Consider the following 9,853-nt stretch of genomic DNA (forward strand, 5'->3'; position numbering starts at 1 on the left):
GTGACAACATAGAATGGTGCAGAGGGAAGTAGGTAGAGATGAGAGAACAATATTCACAATGATCACAACCATGGAAAGCAAAAAAAAAAATGATCAGAACACAGATTAATGAGCTGAATGATTTTAGCTCCTACAGTTTGATCATGAATTATGTGTCCCTCATCGTAACAGATAGAGGGAGAATATAGAAAAAAAGCTTTGGGGAGAGGTAGATACTATGACTATGTGGTCAGTGTTTCAGGTGTTTGGGGGGGATAATTGTTTTGTTTGTTGTGGCCTATATCTGGGAATTTCTTAGTACATGGAGCTCTGCTTTGAGAAAAGTCCATCTACCAATGAGAATTACCATGCACTCTGTAATTCATCGCCTTCTACAGTTGTCTGGCTAGCTTGATGGGTGGCTCTTTTAAGGTTTACTTAATTGTGCTTTTTGTTTGTGATTGTTTACAAAGTGATATTTAGTGGAAATAATTCTGTTAAACCAATGGAACATCAGCCAAAGAGAAGAGGTAAAACTATATGTGACTGCTGAAATTTGAATGGAAAGAATAACATCAATTACAAAAAAAATCAAAACCAAATGTATACTTTGAATGACTGAGTTTGGCCCCAAAGGAAGGATGACAAAACGTGTATCTTGCCCTCCCTTCAGAGTTATGTGTGTGAGGAGGTTTGGAGTTGAGGGAAGCTTTGTGTGTGGCCTTCTGTATATAATAGTAGATTCTATTACTGATTTGGGTTTCATTAAACTGTTTTTCTCTGCTGTTATCCAGATAAAGTTTAATGAGATTCTATACACTGCAGAACAACGCACTCATCTGGTGTGAGGCTTGGGATATTCGGGCCTGCATGTATATTTATATACTTGCACGTGAGTATACATGCTCCAATACAGTATGTAGGTATGTGTATATATATATACACATATACACACACACACATATATGTATATATATACACACATATATATGCGTATATTTATACACATATGTATATACGTTATCTATGTATATACACATATATTAAAAATTTGTGTGAGGGAACAAAGAGAGAGATACCATTCCATCACAAACTTGTCTTCTAACTTGGCCTCTTAATGCTTAAAAAAGAGTCTTGTCTTCAGGTAGCAGAGAGAGACACACAGGCTCAGAGAACTCCTTTAAACATGCCATTCTATTAAGGGCCAATGTCCTAGCTTGGCCACATCTTGCTTGCAAGTGACTCTTCCTGCCTATCAGGGACAGAGAGTCACCACTCCATTGCCTGCACGACTCCTGTCATGCCTCTTTCTGGCTTCAAGAGTTGTAGATAGATGCCATTCCAACATGCTCCATCCATCTTGTCCTGCCCTGACTTGACCTGCCTCAGGGAAAGGAGAGCAAGTTATTCCATTGACTCCCCCAACTAGCCTTTTACCTAAGCTATCTGAAATCCAGAAAGGACTCTATCCTGATTCCTAACCCCCAGGGATGTTGATAACCAATATAACTCATTCCTCAATCAGTAACACTCTTATGTGGTCATGATCTTCCCTTCCAAGATATTGTAAACACCTGTGTATCATTATTCAAATCCATTGTCTCCATCTCCCGCTGGCCAACCATTTATTGCCTGTCCTCTCTACTCAATCCCCCTCTCTCAATGTCCCATTCTAAATTAACCAGTCCCTTCACCTATGCTCAGTGAAAGGCTTACTCCATCAGTGACAAACCTCTGATTTTAAATATTTTCCTTTCCATACCACTTGCTGAGATGGAGGAGTTGGAATGTTCCTTACTTACATTTCCCCTTCCAAGCACATCTTCTACTACCATCACTCAGTAACCTCCTCTCCTTTGAAGCTCACTCAGTGCTGATCTCCATTCAATCAAAATTCTTTTAGTTGTTGTCTAAGATCTTCCAGAATACCCCTTTCTTTCCTCAATGATTTCAATATTTGTCTCACAGTTTGTTAGGTTTTTTTTTTCTCTACTCCTAAATTCCTGCCCTCTTAGTAGGGGATTTTAGCATACATATTGATTTTTTTTCTTCAACCACCCTGAAAGTTCAATTCTTTAACTTTCTAATGTCATGTGAATTACTTCTTCACCCTACCTCACATACACACAAAGATGATCATATCCTTTATCTTGCCATCACTAGCATATTTATTATTTCCATGTTGATGAACTCTGAATTTCCTATATCTGATCAATATCTCATAACATCCCATTTTCCTTCCATTTTGCAATCCAAATCCTATTTTTAGTCTATACTTTGATATCGAGTCCATCTACCTCTATTTTTTTCCAAGAGACAATCCCAGCATTGGTTAATATCTCCTCCCTTTTTGTTCATGACTCTTTGGTGAGTCACTTTTGACTGTTCAGTAGACTGTTCTTTTAAGTCTCTTGGTTTCTTTTTCTATTATTGATCTTGTCTTCTCAAGTCTCAACCTTGGATTACTGCTGTTATCTGAAGCTTTCACTCCTATTCATCTGAGCAAAGCTGGATAGAAATCACAAGAAGGTTACATAATCTCAAATGGGCTCTCACCACAGAACAGCAGTCCTTTTTTATATATCCCTAAGTGACTCAGTTTCCTACTCACCACTGTCTTTTTCAAACTTTTTTTCCTCCTCAAACTTCCAATTGCATTTACTTCCTCTACCCTCTCACCCAAGGATGTTGCTACATATTTCACTGAAAAAAAATGAAGCTATCTGCCTGGAGCTCACTCTTTTTTCCTTCTCCTCATCTTACATCACACAGATGCCTTCTCCCATGATCTTCTTGCTCATCCCTTTATTACATGAAGCTATGGCCCCTCTTGCCAAGGTATTCCTTTCTCCATACTCTTCTATATGTATAAGTGATCACAGCCAAGATCTCCTCTCCATGATATAGTCCCTCTGATTCCATGTTACATAGAAATGTGGCCACATCTCCCGCATATCTAAAAAAAAAAAAAACCTTTATCCATATATCCTCAATAGTCATCATACTATGTATCTCCTCCTTTTCATGGTTAAATTCCTTCTCCTGAGTTTATTTTAAATTCTTTTCAGTCTGGCTTATGACCTCATTCAGCTGAAATTATGATCTCCAAACTTGTTCCCTTAACCACCAAATCTAATGGCTTTTTATAAATCCCCATCTTGATATCTCTGGATCTTTGATTTTGTTTATTGCCCTCTTCTGATACTCTCTCTTTTCTACATTTTTGTGACACTGGTTTCTCTTCATTCTTCTCCTGTTTGACTAAAGCTTCTTCATCTCTTTGGCTTTCTGGCTTGCAACCTAGGTATCATCCTTGACTCCTCTATCTGTTTCATTCCCCATAGGCTAGGTCTTGTGGCCTCAGCAGAGAAGTCCAGCTGAGAGAGCCACAATTTTGATGCAGCAGGCCAGCCACAAGACCCCATGGCACAGGTGCAGCAGGCCAGCAATAAGGGTTTGGGCCCCAATACAAGAAGCTTGGAACAGGATCATGCACCCCAGAGCAAAGCACAACATTAAATGTGATGAAATAGCCTGTGATAATAATAAAAACAATAATGATTATGATGATGATGAAGAAGAATGAAGAGGAGGATGAAAAAGGAGAAGGGAGAGGAGGAGGAGGAGGAAGTGAAGGAAGAGGAGGAAGAGGTAGAAGAGGAGGAGGAAGTGGTGGAAGAGGAGGAGGAAGTGGTAGAGGTGGAGCAGGAGGAGAAGGAGAAGGAGGAGGTGGAAGAGGAGGAGGAGGAGGAGAAGAAGATGATGAAGAAGAAGAAGATGGAGAAGAAGGAGGAGGAGGAGAAGGAGAAGGAGAAGAAGGGGAAGGCAAAGGAGAAGGCAAAGGAAGAGAACCTGATCATTGAAAGTTTTTATGTGATGATAGAGAAGATGAAATGCAAACTCAGAAGAAGACAGAATGTCAAAATAACTACATGCAAAATCCTCAAAAATATGTGAATAGATTTAAGGCCCAAAAAGAACTCAAGGAGGAGCTACAAAAAGCATTTTAAAAATCAAATAAGAGAGGTAGAAGAAAAATTGGTAAAAGAAATGAGAGTGATGTAAGAGATTTACGAAAAGAGTCAACAGCTTTGGTAAAGGAAGTGCAGAAAATGGGGGCAGGGGAGATGTACAGAAATCCAATAGAAGGGAGAAACTCCTTAAAAAGTAAAATTGGCAAAACGAAAAATAAATTATGAAAGCTAATTTAGAAAATAATGCCTTAAAAATAACATTCAGGCAAGGTGAAGCTAATGATTTCAAGTGGCATCAAAAATCAAACAAACAAAATCAAAAAAAAAAAAAAAGAAGAAAATTTGAAATTTCTCATTGGAAAAGTATCTATCCTGGAAAATAAATCTGGGAAAGATAATTTAAGAATTATTGGACTACCTGAAATCCATGATTAAAACAAGGTCCTGGACACCCTATTTCAAGAAATTCCTAATGAAAATTGCCCTGATATCCTAGAATCAGAGAGTAAAATATGAATTTAAAAAATGCAATGACCACTTCCTGGAAGTGATCCCCCAATAAAAATTCTGAAGAATATTATTTTATCCCAACCATTATGGAGAAAGATTTAGAACTAGGCCCAAAGGTCCATGAAACTATGCATATCCTTTGACAGGAATATTATAGACAAATTCCAGAACTCTCAGGTCAATAAGAAAGTACTGGAAGCAGCCAGAAAAAAAAATAAATAAATATCATGGAGTCACAGTTAGGATTACACAGGATTTGTCAGCCTCTGCATTAAAGGATCAGGGGCTTAAAATATGATATTCCCTAGGGCAAAGGATCTAGGATTACAACCAAGAATCACCTACCCAGCAGAAGTGAGTATAAAATCCTGCAGGGGCCAAAAAATGAACATTCAATAAAATAGAGGACTTTCAAACATTCCTGATGAAAAGACCAGAGCGGAGCAGAAAATTTGATTTTCAAATACAAGACTTAAGAGAAGCATAAAAAGGTAAACCTGAAAGAGTAAGCATAAGAGATTCAATAAGATTAAACTTTTTATATCCCCACAAAAGATGATAATTTGAAACACTTAAGAAGTTTATCACTATTATATTAGTTAGAAGGAAGAGAGAGAGAGAGGAGAGAGAGAGAGAGAGAGAGAGAGAGAGAATGCAAGTATAATTTGATTTTGATGGCATGAGATTAAAAAAATAAAAGTAAGGTTTGACAAAAGAAGATCACATTGGAAAAAGAGAAAAGGGAGAAGGGAGAGGTAAAATTCGATAAATTATCTCACATGAAAAGGTACAAAAGATGTATTACATTTTTTTTTGAGGAAAAGATGGGAGGATAGTGGGCATTACTTGAACTTTAATTTTATTTGGAATTGGCTCCATCTCAATCTTATAATATAATTTGTGCAACCATTCCACAACTGATTGGCATTGCCTCTGTTTTCTTTGCTACCTCAAAAAGAGCTACCATAAATATCTTTATGCAAATAAAGGTCCTTTTCTTTTTTCTTTGATATCTTTGGAATATAGCACCAGTAGTGGTATTGCTAGGTCAAAAGGTATGCACAATTTTGTAGACCTTTCGGTCTAGTCCTACATCTTTCTCCAGAATGGTTGGACTAGGTCAATTCCCTAGGAATTTCAGAAGGTGATTGGTGGAATATTTTAATTTCTACTTTGCCCACTGATTGAAAAGTATCTGGGTAATTTTCCTTTATGATTTCTTGAAATATGATATATAAGCTCTTTTTAGGATTGTGATCACTGGGTAATCTAATAATTCTTAAATTATCTATTAATATTTTTCCATGTCATTTTTTTCTTTGAGATATTTTACATTTTCTTGAATTTTTTATTATTTTCATTGTACTTTATTGTTTCTTGATATCTCATGGAGTCATAACTTCCACTTGATCAATTTTAATTTTTAAGGAGTTATTTTCTTCAATGAACATTTGTATCCCTTTTACCATTTCAGATCAATCTGAATTTCATATGAAGTAGAAGAATGGCAAATGTGTCTCTTCAGTTGTCATAATTGAGAGTTTCTTTTTCCTTCTATCATTTAATGGACAGTTGCAACAACTTCTATTATTTAATGGACACAGGATCAGAAGTTCTAGATAGGTAGCAGTCTCCAGAATAAATAGAATGTAAGAATTCGTGAGTTCCAGGATACAGTGAAGTGGTCAAGAAAGTCCTCAAACTTTGCAAATGGAATCTCTCTATCTGTTACACTCTGCACACCTTGATTTGACTCTGTTTGAGGAATTTAATAGTAGATCATTGAAATAAAATGATTGATAAAGAACATGGCTGAATTATGTTGTTGTTAGATAAGGGAAGAACAATTAGGGCAGAAACTATCAAAAGAGTAACAAAGGAAATAAAAGAAAACATTTCTCCCTGAACCCCTACTTCTCCATCAGTTGCTGAGATTTCAATATTTTGTGGTGTAATTATGTTTCTACTTATTCAGTTTTTATATAGTATGCAGCCATTGTCCTTTTCCCTTGGACTATTGAGACCTTCTACCTACAATGGCTCCCTATTACTGAACAAATCACAAGTATCATCATCTGTGCAATATTGAAAGCACTCCATGATCTTCCTCAGTTCCATTCATCTTCATGTAACTTCCCATTTAGCCATACTGTCCTACTTGCCAATCCTTATGATAATGTGCAATCTTATATTTCCATGCAATTGTACTGATTCTTCACCAAGCCTGAAATACTGTCCCACTCTGCCTCGACTCTTAAAATCCTTATCTTATAGACTCAGCTATTTTTTTTTAGGCCAGTTAGGGTTCAGTGACTTGCCCAGGGTTACACAGCTAGTAAATGTCAAGTGTTTGGTCTGAGGCCAGATTTGGACTCAGGTCCTCCAGACTTCAGGACCAGTGCTCTATCCACTGCACCACCAAGCTGCCTCTTAGACTCAGCCATTTCATGAAAGATGCCTTTCCTGATCTCACTCCTTACTGTCCCACATGGTACTAGTTTTACTTTCTCTATACTTAACTTCAAACCACTCTTTTTATCTTGGATATTTTAATTCATATAAGCTATGTCTCCCATTCAAATATAAATTTCTTGAAGGTAGGCTATTTTTTTTTTTTACTTTTTCCTTATATCTCTTGTTCTTAGCACAATACTTGGCACATAGGAATCAATTAGTGAATGAATGGATTTTAACTTAATATTGATTGCATCTTTCTACCTTTTTTATTTTTGTTGATGTTCAGTTGTGTCTGATTCTTTGACAGTCCTTCTGGTGTTTTCTTGGCAAATTTACTACAGTAATTTTCCATTTCCTTCTCCAGTTCATTTTATCAATAAGGAAACAGAGGCAAATGTGGTTAAGTAACTTGCCCCAGAGTCATGCCCCTACTAAGCATCTGAGGCTTGATTTGCACTTAGTTCTTCCTGACTCCAAGGCTGGTGCTCTATCCACTGCATCACCTAGTTTCCCATTTCTATTATATCTGCTAATTCAGAGGTCAGAAACTGTGGCCTGAGGGCCAAATCCAACTTCTAGATATGTCCTGTAGGCCATAGTTTGTTCCACCTCTATGAGTCTATTTTTCACACAACTATAAAAGCGATTTTATTAAAGTACAAGGCTTATAGGGTCACATAAAAACTCAGTAAATTTTAATGACTCCCTATCATACCTAGGATGGTGGTTCTGAATCACCCTGTATTTTTTCTTCTATGAGTAGTTGTGATATATAGAACATTTAGGTGAAGAAGAAGAAGAAGAAGAAGAAGAAGAAGAAGAAGAAGAAGAAGAAGAAGAAGAAGAAGAAGAAGAAGAAGAAAGAAGAGAAGCATTCCCAAGCAATTGGACCTCCAGACCTTCAATGTTCCTTTCTCTTCTCTCAAATAGACTCTCATCCTCTTTTCTGTATGTCTCTGTTTCTATGTCTCTTTTGTAGTTCTCTCTTTGCCTGTCTCTCTGTTTACCTGTCTTTCTGTCTCTGTCTCTCTATGTGTGTCTGTCTCTCTCTTTCTCTTTGTGTGTCTCTTTGTCTCTCTCTCTCTCTCTGTCTCTCTCCACTCATTCTTACAAATTGCAGCCAAAAACAGTTTTGTAAATTTGCAGATACACTTGTTATGACTTTCCTGATGCCAAGTCAGTAGGATCTGGTAGAATACTATAGCAGGCAGGCAAGACCTAAAAACTGTCAGTTTATTATCTGTGTTTCTAAATAAAATGCACTTTCCTCTCTACCACATGGCACCAGGAGGTAACTGTCCATTTGTTCTGGAGGGGCATAAAGTTGGACTAATGTTGTTTAGTTAAAAAAAAAACATTCTAAACTCCCTCTGGAAGGATCATTTCTTCAGACTCTCAAAGCCTTACAAATACTTCTGCTTACGTGTTGGAATCTGCTCAGATATTCTTTTCATTTCTTTTTTCACACTGGTGCTTCAGGGAGTTGAATGTTATATTTATTTTACTGTGCAATGCAGAAATGTTCCCCCTTTATTTCTGAGTCACAAATTTATGATGGAAAAAATGTGTGTCAATCTTCAGCTACCTTTCCAGTGCTGGGGAAACAATTAGTTGTTATCAGTTTCTTAGTTTCTTCATGATTTGTACTAGTCTTGATCTGTCTATTCCTGTTTTATAAACACCTGCATTTAATCAGAGTTCTTACTAAAGTAAGCATCTGAAGGGTGTGCTTGACCAGTGGGTGGTATCTGACTTGCCCACTGGTAAGGCTTATGACCAATAGGTAGGTAGGGCAGTGAATCTTAAGCTACAGATATTGGGATACTGATACAGCAACTAGATTCCAGGCTAATTATACATTACCAACTTTTAATTGTATTTAATAGTTACTGGTCAGGAAATATGATTTGATCAGTGGTCATTTATCATCCCTGGGCTAAGCAAAGTTATAATGATGGCTTCAACTTAGCTTGATTAATCAAGGAGTGCTGGACATAAGGGGATCATTTAAACATCATCCTGAAATCCCTTGGATTCATCATTCAACAGCAGTAAGTTTTCTAACACATTACCTTACTTTATTTTCTAGAAGAGACAAAATGTATATGTGTGTTTGTGTGTGTGTGTATGTGTGTGTGTAAATATTGTTAATCTGGTGGATTGAATGAAGATAAATGACAAATTGACACTCCTACTGGACCTCACAGATGTTGTAAGGTTTATATTTAATAACATAAAGTAGGTCTAAAAGAAAGGCAGTCAGAAAATGTGTCTCTTGAAGATGTTTCAATCTTTATTGATACATTAATTTTATTTTTATCTCTTTTATTGTAATTTCTAACTTTGCAAATTACTTCCTGAAACTGCCTCACACATTTTTAATCATTTCATTTCTCTCAAGCTAGGAGGGAGATGATTGTTAAAAGGCAATATTTTGTACTTCATAATGACTAATTTTGCCAGACTGGACACAATTAGAAACTCAGTTTATATTCTGGAGATAGAATACCAATTAATGTTGTTCACTAAGCAAGAATTGTGCTTGTGAAAAATGGAAGGTGTATTCTAAATAAAGCACCTTATATTCTTAATATTTAGGGCAACCTCCAAAAACAATTAAAATTTAATAAAAAGGACAGAAGCAACAATTTTACCATTATCATCATCATCATTCACATGTTATAGATGAGGATAGGCTGAGAGAAATTATGCATGTGTCCACAGTCACACAGGTAGGTCTTATTTCCAACCACAGCATTCCTTCCACATTGAGAATTGCATCTACTCAAAGGAATCCTTTTATTTATCTCATGTATTTGTTTGTTTTCCTTTTCCAGTTAGCCAAAAAAAAAATGGAAGGTTAAAGCACAAAAAAATCTTAGACATAATCTATAGAGTCATTCTAAATTGAGAAAATCAGAGAGAAAGAGGGG

The sequence above is a fragment of the Phascolarctos cinereus genome, unplaced genomic scaffold (assembly GCF_003287225.1).
Source record: "Phascolarctos cinereus isolate Bilbo 61053 unplaced genomic scaffold, phaCin_HiC Scaffold_9;HRSCAF=440, whole genome shotgun sequence".
Lineage (NCBI taxonomy): Eukaryota > Metazoa > Chordata > Mammalia > Diprotodontia > Phascolarctidae > Phascolarctos > Phascolarctos cinereus.